The sequence below is a fragment of the Chiloscyllium punctatum genome, chromosome 5 (genome assembly GCF_047496795.1).
Source record: "Chiloscyllium punctatum isolate Juve2018m chromosome 5, sChiPun1.3, whole genome shotgun sequence".
Taxonomy (NCBI): Eukaryota; Metazoa; Chordata; class Chondrichthyes; order Orectolobiformes; family Hemiscylliidae; genus Chiloscyllium; species Chiloscyllium punctatum.
In genome coordinates this window covers 75134052-75150291 of record NC_092743.1, presented here as the reverse complement: position 1 = coordinate 75150291, position 16240 = coordinate 75134052, and positions in this window count along the sequence as shown.

The window sequence follows — 16240 nt, the reverse complement described above, 5'->3', positions numbered from 1 at the left end:
AATGTTTACCGTTGGATTCTTTGAATGAATGAATACAGTTTGTTTGGTTGAATGAATGTATGAAGCTTGAGACATTGCAAGAATGAGAGAAGCTCTAATCACGGAATCATGTCGTGCAGTTTGTTTCATTGAATCAATGAAGAACGTTTGAATCAATGATTGAAGTTTCTTTCAACGACAGAACGAACAGTTTGTTTCTTTCAATGAACGAATTAAGCTTGAGGTATTGAATGAATGAGAGAAGCCCGACTCATTGTATCAACGAATAAAGCTTGTTTCATTGCATGAATGAATACAGTTTTCTTCTCTGAATTATTGTATTAAGCTCGAGACATGAAATGAAAGAGTGAAGTTCTGCTCATTGAATTAACACAAGCAGCTTGTTTCATTAGATCAATGAATAACGTTTGGTTCATTGAATGAAGGTTTGAATCAATGATTGAAGTTTCTTTCAACGACAGAACGAACAGTTTGTTTCTTTCAATGAACGAATTAAGCTTGAGGTATTGAATGATTGAGAGAAGCCCGACTCATTGTATCAACGAATAAAGCTTGTTTCATTGCATGAATGAATACAGTTTTCTTCTTTGAATTATTGTATTAAGCTCGAGACATGAAATGAAAGAGCGAAGTTCTGCTCATTGAATTAACACAAGCAGCTTGTTTCATTAGATCAATGAATAACGTTTGGTTCATTGAATGAACGTTTGAATTTAGAATGAACGAAGTGAATACATTTCCTTTGCTTAAATGAATTCGTAAAGGTGCAGATAGTTAATGAAAGGGAAACTCTCTTCTAATTGAAATAATTCGTGCAGTTTGTTTAATTGAATGAATGTATAACATTTGTTTCATTGAATGAATACAGTTTGTTCGGTTGAATAAATGTATGAAGCTTGAGACATGAAATGATAGACAGAAGCTCTACTGTCCGTGCAGTTTGTTTAATTGAATCAATGGATAAAATTTGTTTCATTGAATGAATACTGTTTGTTTGGTTGAATGAACGTATGGAGCTTGAGACATGAAATGATAGAGAGAAGCTCTACTGTCCGTGCAGTTTGTTTCATTGAATCAATGTGTAACGTTTGTTTCATTGAATGAATACAGTTTGTTTGGTTGAATAAATGTATGAAGCTTGAGACATGAAATGATAGACAGAAGCTCTACTGTCCGTGCAGTTTGTTTATTTGAATCAATGTATAACGTTTGTTTCATTGAATGAATACTGTTTGTTTGGTTGAATGAATGTATGGAGCTTGAGACATGAAATGATAGACAGAAGCTCTACTGTCCGTGCAGTTTGTTTAATTGAATCAATGTGTAACGTTTGTTTCATTGAATGAATACTGTTTGTTCGGTTAAATGAATGTATGAAGCTTGAGACATGAAATGATAGACAGAAGCTCCACTGTACGTGCAGTTTTTTAAATTGGATCAATGTATAACATTTGTTTCATTGAATGAATACTGTTTGTTTGGTTGAATGAACGTGTGGAGCTTGGGACATGAAATGATAGAGAGAAGCTCTACTGTACGTGCAGTTTTTTAAATTGGATCAATGTACAACATTTGTTTCATTGAATGAATACTGTTTGTTTGGTTGAATGAATGTATGAAGCTTGAGACATGAAATGACAGACAGAAGCTCTAATGTATGTGCAGTTTGCTTAATTGAATCAAAGTGTAACGTTGGGTTCTTTGAATGAATGAATACAGTTTGTTTGGTTGAATGAATGTATTAAGCTTGAGACATTGAAAGAATGAGAGAAGCTCTACTGCACGTGCAGTTTTTTAAAATTGAATCAATGTGTAACGCTTGTTTCATTGAATGAATGAATAAAGTTTGTTTGGTTGAATGAATGTATTATGTTTGAGACATGAAATGATAGAGTGAAGCTCTACTGTACGTGCAGTTTGTTTCATTGAATCAATGTGTAACGTTTGTTTCATTGAATGAATACTGCTTGTTTGGTTGAATGAATGTATGGAGCTTGAGACATGAAATGATAGACAGAAGCTGTACTGTACATGCAGTTTGTTTAATTGAATCAATGAGTAACTTTTGATTCTTTGAATGAATGAATACAGTTTGTTTGGTTGAATGAATGCATTAAGCTTGAGACATTGAAAGGATGAGAGAAGCTCTAATCACGGAATCATGTCGTGCAGTTTGTTTCATTGAATCAATGAAGAACGTTTGAATCAATGATTGAAGTTTCTTTCAACGACAGAACGAACAGTTTGTTTCTTTCAATGAACGAATTAAGCTTGAGGTATTGAATGAATGAGAGAAGCCCGACTCATTGTATCAACGAATAAAGCTTGTTTCATTGCATGAATGAATACAGTTTTCTTCTTTGAATTATTGTATTAAGCTCGAGACATGAAATGAAAGAGTGAAGTTCTGCTCATTGAATTAACACAAGCAGCTTGTTTCATTAGATCAATGAATAACGTTTGGTTCATTGAATGAACGTTTGAATCAATGATTGACGTTTCTTTCAACGACAGAACGAACAGTTTGTTTCTTTCAATGAACGAATTAAGCTTGAGGTATTGAATGAATGAGAGAAGCCCGACTCATTGTATCAACGAATAAAGCTTGTTTCATTGCATGAATGAATACAGTTTTCTTCTTTGAATTATTGTATTAAGCTCGAGACATGAAATGAAAGAGCGAAGTTCTGCTCATTGAATTAACACAAGCAGCTTGTTTCATTAGATCAATGAATAACGTTTGGTTCATTGAATGAACGTTTGAATTTAGAATAAACGAAGTGAATACATTTCCTTTGCTTAAATGAATTCGTAAAGGTCCAGATAGATAATGAAAGGGAAACTCTCTTCTAATTGAAATAATTCGTGCAGTTTGTTTAATTCAATCAATGTATAACATTTGTTTTATTGAATGAATGAATACAGTTTGTTTGGTTGAATGAATGGAATAAACTTGAGACATGAAATGAATGATAGAAGCTCTACTGCATGTGCAGTTTGTTTAATTGAATCAATGTGTTACGTTAGTTTCATTGAATGAATGAATACAGTTTTCTTCTTTCAATGATTGTATTTAGCTCGAGACATGGAATGAAAGAGTGAAGCTCTGCTCATTGAATTAACACAAGCAGCTTGTTTCATTGGATCAATGTCTAAAGTTCGGTTCATTGAATGAACGTTTGAATTTAGAATACACTAACGAATGAATACATTTCCTTTCTTTCAATGAATGAGTAACGGTTGAGGTATTTAATGAATGAGAAACTCTCTTCTAATTGAATTAATTGGTGCAGTTTACTTAATTGAATCAATGTATAACATTTGTTTCATTGAATTAATGAATCCAGTTTGTTTGGTTGAATGAATGTATGAAGCTTGAGACATGAAATGATAGACAGAAGCTCGACTGTACGTGCAGTTTTTAAAATTGAATCAATGTGTAACGTTTGTTTCATTGAATGAATACTGCTTGTTTGGTTGAATGAATGTATGGAGCTTGAGGCATGAAATGATAGACAGAAGCTGTACTGTTCAGGCAGTTTGTTTAATTGAATCAATGAGTAACTTTTGATTCTTTGAATGAATGAATACAGTTTGTTTGGTTGAATGAATGCATTAAGCTTGAGACATTGAAAGAATGAGAGAAGCTCTACTGCACGTGCAGTTTTTTAAAATTGAATCAATGTGTAACGCTTGTTTCATTGAATGAATGAATAAAGTTTGTTTGGTTGAATGAATGTATTATGTTTGAGACATGAAATGATAGAGAGAAGCTCTACTGTACGTACAGTTTGTTTCATTGAATCAATGAGTAACTTTTGATTCTTTGAATTTTTGAATACAGTTTGGTTGAATGAATGCATTAAGCTTGAGACATTGAAAGGATGAGAGAAGCTCTACTGTACGTTCTTTTTGTTTAATTCACTCAATGTGTAACGTTTGTTTCATTGAATGAATACTGTTTGGTTGAATCAATGTATGAAGCTTGAGACATGAAATGACAGACAGAAGGTCTAATATACGTGCAGTTTGTTTAATTGAATCAATGTGTAACGTTGGATTCTTTGAATGAATACAGTTTGTTTGTTTGAATGAATGTATTAAGCTTGAGACATTGAAAGAATGAGAGAAACTCTAATCACGGAATCATGTCGTACAGTGTGTTTCGTTGAATCAATGAAGAACGTTTGAATCAATGATTGAAGTTTCTTTCAACGACAGAACGAACAGTTTTTTTCTTTCAATGAACGAATTAAGCTTGAGGTATTGAATGAATGAGAGAAGCCCGACTCATTGTATCAACGAATAAAGCTTGTTTCATTGCATGAATGAATACAGTTTTCTTCTTTGAATTATTGTATTAAGCTCGAGACATGGAATGAAAGAGTGAAGTTCTGCTGATTGAATTAACACAAGCAGCTTGTTTCATTAGATCAATGAATAACGTTTGGTTCATTGAATGAACGTTTGAATTTAGAATACACTAACGGATGAATACATTTCCTTTCTTTCAATGAATGAGTAACGGTTGAGATATTTAATGAATGAGAAACTCTCTTCTAATTGAATTAATTGGTGCAGTTTACTTAATTGAATCAATGTATAACATTTGTTTCATTGAAGTAATGAATACAGTTTGTTTGGTTGAATGAATGTATGAACCTTGAGACATGATATGATAGACAGAAGATCTACTATCCGTGCAGTTTGTTTAATTGAATCAATGTAGAACGTTTTTTTCATTGAATGAATACTGTTTGTTTGGTTGAATGAATGCATGGAGCTTGAGACATGAAATGATAGACAGAAGCTCTACTGTCCATGCAGTTTGTTTAATTGAATCAATGTATAAAATTTGTTTCATTGAATGTATACTGTTTGTTTGGTTGAATAAATGTATAAAGCTTGAGACATGATATGATAGACAGAAGCTCTACTGTCCGTGCAGTTTGTTTAATTGAATCAATGTATAACGTTTGTTTCATTGAATGAATACTGTTTGTTTGGTTGAATGTATGTATGGAGCTTGAGACATGAAATGATACACAGAAGCTCTACTGTACGTGCAGTTTGTTTAATTGAATCAATCTATAACATTTGTTTCATTGAATGAATACTGTTTGTTTGGTTGAATGAATGTATAATTTGTTTAATTGAATCAATGTGTAACGTTTGTTTCATTGAATGAATGAATACTGATTGTTTGGTTGAATAAATGGATTAAGCTTGATACATGGAATGAAAGATTGAAGCTCTGCTCACTGAATTAACACATGCAGCTTGTTTCATTTGAATTTAGAATAAACGAACGCAGGAATACATTTCCTTTGTTTCAATGAATTAGTCAAGGTTGAGATATTGAATGAATGAGAAACTCTATCTAATTGAATTAATTTGTGCAGTTTGTTGAATTGAATCAATGTGTAACGTTTGTTTCGTTGAATGAATACAGTTTGTTTGGTTGAATGTATGTATTTAACCTGAGACATTGACTGAATGAGAGAAGCTCTACTGCGCGTGCGGTTTGTTGAATTGAATCAATGTATAACGTTTGTTTCTTTGAATGAATACTGTTTGTTTGGTTGAATGACTGTATGAAGCTTGGAACATTAAATGAATGACAGATGCTCTTCTGCACGTGCAGCTTGTTTATTTGAATCAATGTGTACCGTTTGGATCATTGAATGAATAAATGCAGTATGTTTGGTGGAGTGAATGTATAAACCTTGAGACATCAAATGATAGACAGAAGTTCGACTGCACGTGCAGTTTGTTTAATTGAATCAATGTGTAACGTTTATTTCTTTGAATTAATGACTGTAGTTTGTTTGGTTGAATGAATGTATTAAACTTGAGACATTAACTGAATGAGATAAGCTCTACTGAATGTGCAGTTTTTTTAATTGAACGAATGAATACTGTTTGTTTGGATGAATGAATGTATTAAGCTTGAGACAAAGAATAAAAGAGTGAAGCTGTGCTCACTGAATTAACACAAGCAGCTTGTTTCATTGGATTAATGAATAACGTTTGGTTCATTGAGTGAACGTTTGAATCTAGAATAAACGAACGGAATGCAAGAGTGAATGTATTAGCTTGAGACATGAAATGATAGAGAGAAGCTCTACTGTACGTGCAGTTTGTTTAATTGAATCAATGCGTAACGTTTGTTTCTTTGAATGAATGAATAGAGCTTGCTCGGTTGAATGAATATATTAAGCTTGAGACATTGAAAGAATGTGAGAGCTCTAAGCATGGAATCATCTCGTGCAGCTTGTTTCATTGGATCAATGTCTAACGTTTGATTCATTGAATGAACGTTTGAATTTAGAATACACTAACGAATGAATTCATTTCCTATCTTTAAATGAACGAATAATGGTTGAGCTATTTAATGAATGAGAAACTCTCTTCTAATTGAATTAATTGGGGAAGTTTTTTTAATGAATCAATGTATAACATTTGTTTCATTGAATGAATGAATACAGTTTGTTTGGTTGAATGTATGTATTATGTTTGAGACATGAAATGAATGAGAGAAGCTCTACTGTACGTACAGTTTGTTCAATTGAATCAATGTTTAACGTTTGTTTCACTGAATGAATGAATACTGTTTGTTTGGTTAAATGAATGTATTAAGCTTTAGACATTGAAAGAATGAGAGAAGCTCTAATCATGGAATCATCTCGTGCAGTTTGTTTCATTGAATCAACGGAGAACGTTTGAATGAACGGTTGAAGTTTCTTTCAAAGACTGAACTAACACAGTTTGTTACTTTCAATGAACGAATTAAGCGTGAGGTACTGAATGACTGAGAGAAGCTCAACTCATTGAATCAACGAATAACGTTTGTTTCATTGAATGAATGAATACAGTTTCCTTCTTTCAATGATTGTATTAAGCTCGAGACATGGAATGAAAAAGTGAAGCTCTGCTCATTGAATTAACACAAGCAGCTTGTTTCACTGGATCAATGTCTAACGTCAACCAAACAAACTGTATTCATTCATTCAATGAAACAAATGTTAAACATTGATTCAATTAAACAAACTGCACGAATTATTTCAATTAGAAGAGAGTTTCTCATTCATTCAATATCTCAACCATTACTCATTCATTGAAAGAAAGGAAATGTATTCACTTCGTACTTGTATTCGAAATTCAAACGTTCATTCAATGAACCTAACATTATTCATTGATCCAATGAAACAAGCTGCTTGTGTTAATTCAATGAGAGGAGCTTCACTCTTTCATTCCATGTCTCCAGGTTAATACAATCATTGATAGAAGAAAACTATATTCATTCATTCAATGAAACAAACGTTATTCGTTGATTCAATGAGTCGGGCTTCTCTCATTAATTCAATACCTCAAGCTTAATCGTTCATTGAAAGAAACAAACTGTGTTCGTTCTGTCGATGAAAGATACTTCAATCATTCATTCAAACGTTCTTCATTGATTCAATGAAACAAACTGCACGAGATGATTCCATGATTAGAGCTTCTCACATTCTTTCAATGTCTCAAGCTGAAGATATTCATTCAACCGAGCAAACTCTATTCATTCATTCAAAGAAACAAACGTTACACATCGATTCAATTCAACAAACTGCACGTGCAGTAGAGCTTGTCTCATTCATTTCATTTCTCAAGCTGAACACATACATTCAACCAAACAAACAGGATTCCTTCATTCAATGAAACAGACGTTACACATTGATTCAATTAAACAACCTGCACGTGTATTAGAGCTTCTATCATTCATTTATTGTCTCAAGTTTAGTACATACGTTCAACCAAACTAACTGTATTCATTCATTCAATAAAACAAATGTTATACATTGATTCAATTAAACAAACTGCACGAATTACTTCAATTGGAAGAGAGTTTCTCATTCATTCAATATCTCAACCTTTACGAATTCATTTAAACAAAGGAAATGTATTCAGTTTGTTCGTGTATTCTAAAGTTAAACGTTCATTCAATGAACCAAACATGCTGCTTGTGATCATTCAATGAGCAGAACTTCACTCTTTCATTCCATGTCTCGAGATTAGTACAATAATACAAAGAAGAAAACTGTATTCATTCATGCAATGAAACAAGCTTTATTCGTTGATACAATGAGTCGGGCTTCTCTCATTCATTCAAGACCTCAAGCTTAATTGAGGTTTGTTCATTGAAAGAAACAAACTGTTCGTTCTGTCGTTGAAAGAAACTTCAATCATTGATTCAAACGTTCTTCATTGATTCAAGGAAACAAATTGCACGACATGATTCCGTGATTAGAGCTTCTCTCATTCTTTCCATGTCTCAAGCTTAATACATTCATTCAGCCAAACAAACTGTATTCATTCATTCAAAGAATCCAACGGTAAACATTGATTCAATTAAACAAACTGCACGTACATTAGAGCTTCTGTCTGTCATTTCATGTCTCAAGCTTCATACATTGAATCAACCAAACAAACAGTATTCATTCAATGAAACAAACGTTACACATTGAGTGAATTAAACAAACTGCACGTACAGTAGAGCTTCTGTCTATCATTTCATGTCTCAAGCTTAATGCATTCATTCAACCAAGCAAACTGTATTCATTCAAAGAATCAAACGTTACACATTGAGTGAATTAAACAAAAAGCACGTACAGTAGAGCTTCTCTCATCCTTTCAATGTCTCAAGCTTAATGCATTCATTCAACCAAACAAACTGTATTCATTCAAAGAATCAAACGTTACTCATTGATTCAATTATACAAACTGCATGAACAGTACAGCTTCTGTCTATCATTTCATGTCTCAAGCTCCATACATTCATTCAACCAAACAAGCAGTATTCATTCAAAGAATAAAACGTTACACATTGATTCAATTAAACAAACTGCACGTACAGTAGAGCTTCTGTCTATCATATCATGTCTCAAGCTTCATACATTCATTCAACCAAACAAACTGTATTCATTAGTTCAATGAAACAAATGTTATACATTGATTCAATTTAATAAACTGCACCAATTAATTCAATTAGAAGAGAGTTTCACATTCATTAAATATCTCAACCGTTACTCATTCATTGAAAGAAAGGAAATGTATTCATTCGTTAGTGTATTCTAAATTCAAACGTTCATTCAATGAACCAAACGTTAGACATTGATCCAATGAAACAAGCTGCTTGTGTTAATTCAATGAGCAGAGCTTCACTCTTTCATTCCATGTCTCGAGCTAAATACAATCATTGAAAGAAGAAAACTGTATTCATTCATTCAATGAAACTAACGTAACACATTGATTCAATTAAACAAACTGCACATGCAGTAGAGCTTCTATCATTCATTTCATGTCTCAAGTTTATTCCATACATTCAACCAAACAAAATGTATTCATTCATTCAATAAAACAAATGTTATACATTGATTCAATTAAACAAACTGCACGAATTATTTCAATTAGAAGAGAGTTTCCCTTTCATTAACTATCTGCACCTTTACGAATTCATTTAAGCAAAGGAAATGTATTCACTTCGTTCGTTTATTCTAAATTCAAACGTTCATTCAATGAACCAAACGTTATTCATTGATCTAATGAAACAAGCTGCTTGTGTTAATTCAATCAGCAGAACTTCACTCTTTCATTCCATGTCTCGAGCTTAATACAATAATTCAAAGAAGAAAACTGTATTCATTCATGCAATGAAACAAGCTTTATTCGTTGATACAATGAGTCGGGCTTCTCTCATTCATTCAATACCTCAAGCTTAATTCGTTTATTGAAAGAAACAAACTGTTCATTCTGTCGTTGAAAGAAACTTCAATCATTGATTCAAACGTTCTTCATTGATTCAATGAAACAAACTGCACGACATGATTCCGTGATTAGAGCTTCCCTCATTCTTTCAATGACTCAAGCTTAATACATTCATTCAACCAAACAAACTGTATTCATTCATTCAAAGAATCCAACGTTACACATTGATTCAATTAAACAAACTGCACGTACGTTCTGTCTGTCTGTCTGTCATTTCATGTCTCAAGCTCCAAACTTTCATTCAACCAAACAAACAGTATTCATTCAATGAAACAAACGTTACACATTGATTCAATGAAACAAACTGCACGGACAGTAGAGCTTCAGTCTATCATTTCATGTCTCAAGCTCCATACGTTCATTCAACCAAACAAACAGTATTCATTCAATGAAACAAACGTTATACGTTGATTCAATTAAACAAACTGCACGGACAGTAGAGCTTCAGTCTATCATTTCATGTCTCAAGCTTCATACATTCATTCAACCAAACAAACTGTATTCATTCAATGAAGCAAATGTTATACATTGATTCAATTAAACAAATTGCACGTGCAGTACAGCTTCTCTCAATTATTTCATTTCTCAAGCTGAACACATACATTCAACCATACAAACAGTATTCCTTCATTCAATGAAACAAACGTTACAAATTGATTCAATTAAACAAACTGCACGTGCAGTAGAGCTTCTATCATTCATTTAATGTCTCAAGCTTCATACATTCATTCAACCAAACCAACAGAATTCATTCAATGAAACAAATGCTATACATTGATTCAATTTAAAAAGCTGCACGTACATTAGAGCTTCTGTCTATCATTTCATGTCTCAAGCTTCATACATTCATTCAACCAAACAAACTGTGTCCATTAATTCAATGAAACAAACTGTACGACATGATTCCATGATTAGAGCTTCCCTCATTCTTTCAATGACTCAAGCTTATTACATTCATTCAAACAAATAAACAGTATTCATTCAATGAAACAAACGTTACACATTGATTCAATTAAACAAACTGCACGTACAGTAGAGTTTCTGTCTATCATTTCATGTCTCAAGCTTCATACATTCATTCATCCAAACAGTATTCATTCAATGAAACAAACGTTACACATTGATTCAATGAAACAAACTGCACGGACAGTAGAGCTTCTGTCTATCATTTCATGTCTCAAGCTCCATACATTCATTTAACCAAACAAACTGTATTCATTCAATGAAACAAATGTTATACATTGATTCAATTAAACAAACTGCACGTACAGTAGAGTTTCTGTCTATAATTTCATGTCTCAAGCTCCATACATTCATTCAACCAAACAAAGAGTATTCATTCCATGAAACAAACCTTACACATTGATTCAATTAAACAGTAGAGCTTCTCTCTATCATTTCACGTCTCAAACATAATGCATTCATTCAACCAAACAAACTGTATTCATTCATTCAATGAAACAAATGTTAAACATTGATTCAATTAAACAACCTGCACGAATTATTTCAATTAGAAGAGAGTTTCTCATTCATTCAATATCTCAACCATTACTCATTCATTGAAAGAAATGAAATGTATTCACTTCGTACGTTTATTCGAAATTCTAACGTTCATTCAATGAACCTAACATTATTCACTGATCCAATGAAAAAAGCTGCTTGTGTTAATTCAGTGAGAGGAGCTTCACTCTTTCATTCCATGTCTCGAGCTTAATACAATCATTGAAAGACGAAAACTGTATTCATTCATTCAATGAAACAAAAGTTATTCGTTGATTCAATGCTTGGGCTTCTCTCATTCATTCAATACGTCAAGCTTAATTCGCTCATTGAAAGAAACAAACTGTGTTCGTTCTGTCGATGAAAGATAATTCAATCATTCATTCAAACGTTCTTCATTGATTCAATGAAACAAACTACACGAGATGATTCCATGATTAGAGCTTCTCACATTCGTTCAATTTCTCAAGCTGAAGATATTCATTCAACCGAGCAAACTCTATTCATTCAAAGAAACAAACGTAACACATTGATTCAATTAAACAAACTGCACGTGCAGGACAGCTTCGTTCTAGCATTTCATTTCTCAAGTTTAATACAATCATTCAACCAAACAAAACAGGATTCCTTCATTCAATGAAACAAACGTTACACATTGATTCAATTAAACAAACTGCACGTGTATTAGAGCTTCTATCATTCATTTAATGTCTCAAGCTTCATACATTCATTCAACCAAACAAACAGTATTCATTCAATGAAACAAACGTTACACATTGAGTGAATTAAACAAAAAGCACGCACAGTAGAGCTTTTCTCATCCTTTCAATGTCTCAAGCTTAATGCATTCATTCAACCAAACAAACTGTATTCATTCATTCAAAGAATCAAACAATTCAATTAAATGCACCTACAGTAGACCTTCTGTCTCTCATTTCATGTCTCAATCATAATACATTCACTCAACCAAACAAACTGTATTCATTCATTCAATGAAACAAACGTTACGCATTGATTCAATTAAACAAACTGCACGTGCAGAAGAGCGTCTCTCATTCATTTCATGTCTCAAGCTTAATACATTCATTCAACCAAACCAACAGTATTCATTCATTCAACGAAACAAATGAATTAAATAATCAATTAAATAAACTGCACCAATTAATCCAATTAGAGGAGAGTTTCTCATTCATTATTTATGAATGTTATACAGTTTGTTTGGTTGAATGAATGTATTATGTTTGAGAAATGAAATGATAGAGGGAAGCTCTACTGTCCGTGCAGTTTGTTTCATTGAATCAATGTGTAACGTTTGTTTCATTGAATGAATACTGTTTGTTTGGTTGAATGAATGTATGGAGCTTGAGACATGAAACGATAGACAGAAGCTGTACTTCACGTGCAGTTTTATAAATTGAATCAATGTATAACATTTGTTTCATTGAATGAATACTGTTTGTTTGGTTGAATGAATGTATTATGTTTGAGACATGAAATGATAGAGAGAAGCTCTACTGTACGTGCAGTTTGATTCATTGAATCAATGAGTAACTTTTGATTCTTTGAATGAATGAATACAGTTTGTTTGGTTGAATGAATGTATTAAGCTTGAGACATTGAAAGAATGAGAGAAGCTCTACTGCACGTGCAGTTTTTTAAAATTGATTCAATGTGTAACGCTTGTTTCATTGAATGAATGAATAAAGTTTGTTTGGTTGAATGAATGTATTATGTTTGAGACATGAAATGATAGAGAGAAGCTCTACTGTACGTGCAGTTTGATTCATTGAATCAATGAGTAACTTTTGATTCTTTGAATGAATGAATTCAGTTTGTTTGGTTGAATGAATGCAGTAAGCTTGAGACATTGAAAGGATGAGAGAAGCTCTACTGTACGTGCTTTTTGTTTAATTCACTCAATGTGTAACGTTTGTTTCATTGAATGAATACTGTTTGGTTGAATGAATGTATGAAGCTTGAGACATGAAATGACAGACAGAAGCTCTAATGTACGTGCAGTTTGTTTAATTGAATCAATGTGTAACGTTGGATTCTTTGAATGAATACAGTTTGTTTGGTTGAATGAATGTATTAAGCTTGAGACATTGAAAGAATGAGAGAAACTCTAATCACGGATCATGTCGTACAGTTTGTTTCATTGAATCAATGAAGAACGTTTGAATTAATGATTGAAGTTTATTTCAACGACAGAACGAACAGTTTGTTTCTTTCAATGAACGAATTAAGCTTGAGGTATTGAATGAATGAGAGAAGCACGACTCATTGTATCAACGAATAAAGCTTGTTTCATTGCATGAATGAATACAGTTTTCTTCTTTGAATTATTGTATTAAGCTCGAGACATGGAATGAAAGAGTGAAGTTCTGCTGATTGAATTAACACAAGCAGCTTGTTTCATTAGATCAATGAATAACGTTTGGTTCATTGAATGAACGTTTGAATTTAGAATAAACGAACGAAGTGAATACATTTCCTTTGCTTAAATGAATTCGTAAAGGTGCAGATAGTTAATGAAAGGGAAACTCTCTTCTAATTGAAATAATTCGTGCAGTTTGTTTAATTGAATCAATGTATAACATTTGTTTTATTGAATGAATGAATGCAGTTTGTTTGGTTGAATATATGGAATAAACTTGAGAGATGAAATGAATGATAGAAGCTCTACTGCATGTGCAGTTTGTTTAATTGAATCAATGTGTTACGTTAGTTTCATTGAATGAATGAATACAGTTTTCTTCTTTCAATGATTGTATTTAGCTCGAGACATGGAATGAGAGAGTGAAGCTCTGCTCATTGAATTAACACAAGCAGCTTGTTTCATTGGATCAATGTCTAACGTTTGGTTCATTGAATGAACGTTTGAATTTAGAATACACTAACGAATGAATACATTTCTTTTCATTCAATGAATGAGTAACGGTTGAGATATTTAATGAATGAGAAACTCTCTTCTAATTGAATTAATTGGTGCAGTTTACTTAATTGAATCAATGTATAACATTTGTTTCATTGAAGTAATGAATACAGTTTGTTTGGTTGAATGAATGTATGAAGCTTGAGACATGAAATGATAGACAGAAGCTCTACTATCCGTGTAGTTTGTTTAATTGAATCAATGTATAACGTTTGTTTCATTGAATGAATACTGTTTGTTTGGTTGAATGAATGCATGGAGCTTGAGACATGAAATGATAGACAGAAGCTCTACTGTCCGTGCAATTTGTTTCATTGAATCAATGTGTAACGTTTGTTTCATTGAATGAATACAGTTTGTTTGGTTGAATAAATGTATGAAGCTTGAGCCATGATATGATAGACAGAAGCTCTACTGTCCGTGCAGTTTCTTTAATTGAATCAATGTATAACGTTTGTTAAATTGAATGAATACTGTTTGTTTGGTTAAATGAATGTATGAAGCTTGAGACATGAAATGATAGACAGAAGCTCTACTGTACGTACAGTTTTTTAAATTGAATCAATCTATAACATTTGTTTCATTGAATGAATACTGTTTGTTTGGTTAAATGAATGTATGAAGCTTGAGACATGAAATGACAGACAGAAGCTCTACTGTACGTGCAGTTTGTTTAATTGAATCAATGTATAACGTTTGTTAAATTGAATGAATACTGTTTGTTTGGTTGAATGTATGTATGGAGCTTGAGACATGAAATGATACACAGAAGCTCTACTGTACGTGCAGTTTGTTTAATTGAATCAATGTGTAACGTTTGTTTCATTGAATGAATACTGTTTGGTTGAATGAATGTATGAAGCTTGAGACATGAAATGACAGACAGAAGCTCTACTGTACGTGCAGTTTGCTTAATTGAATCAACGTGTAACGTTGGGTTCTTTGAATGAATGAATACAGTTTGTTTGGTTGAATGAATGTATTAAGCTTGTGACATTGAAAGAATGAGAGAAGCTCTACTGCACGTGCAGTTTTTTAAAATTGAATCAATGTGTAACGCTTGTTTCATTGAATGAATGAATAAAGTTTGTTTGGTTGAATGAATGTATTATGTTTGAGACATGAAATGATAGAGAGAAGCTCTACTGTACGTGCAGTTTGTTTCATTGAATCAATGTGTAACGTTTGTTTCATTGAATGAATACTGCTTGTTTGGTTGAATGAATGTATGGAGCTTGAGACATGAAATGATAGACAGAAGCTGTACTGTACATGCAGTTTGTTTAATTGAATCAATGAGTAACTTTTGATTCTTTGAATGAATGAATACAGTTTGTTTGGTTGAATGAATGCATTAAGCTTGAGACATTGAAAGGATGAGAGAAGCTCGACTGTACGTGCTTTTTGTTTAATTCATTCAATGTGTAACGTTTGTTTCATTGAATGAATACTGTTTGGTTGAATGAATGCATGAAGCTTGACACATGAAATGACAGACAGAAGCTCTAATGTACGTGCAGTGTGTTTAATTGAATCAATGTTTACCGTTGGATTCTTTGAATGAATGAATACAGTTTGTTTGGTTGAATGAATGTATTAAGCTTGAGACATTGCAAGAATGAGAGAAGCTCTAATCACGGAATCATGTCGTGCAGTTTGTTTCATTGAATCAATGAAGAACGTTTGAATCAATGATTGAAGTTTCTTTCAACGACAGAACGAACAGTTTGTTTCTTTCAATGAACGAATTAAGCTTGAGGTATTGAATGAATGAGAGAAGCCCGACTCATTGTATCAACGAATAAAGCTTGTTTCATTGCATGAATGAATACAGTTTTCTTCTTTGAATTATTGTATTAAGCTCGAGACATGAAATGAAAGAGTGAAGTTCTGCTCATTGAATTAACACAAGCAGCTTGTTTCATTAGATCAATGAATAACGTTTGGTTCATTGAATGAACGTTTGAATCAATGATTGAAGTTTCTTTCAACGACAGA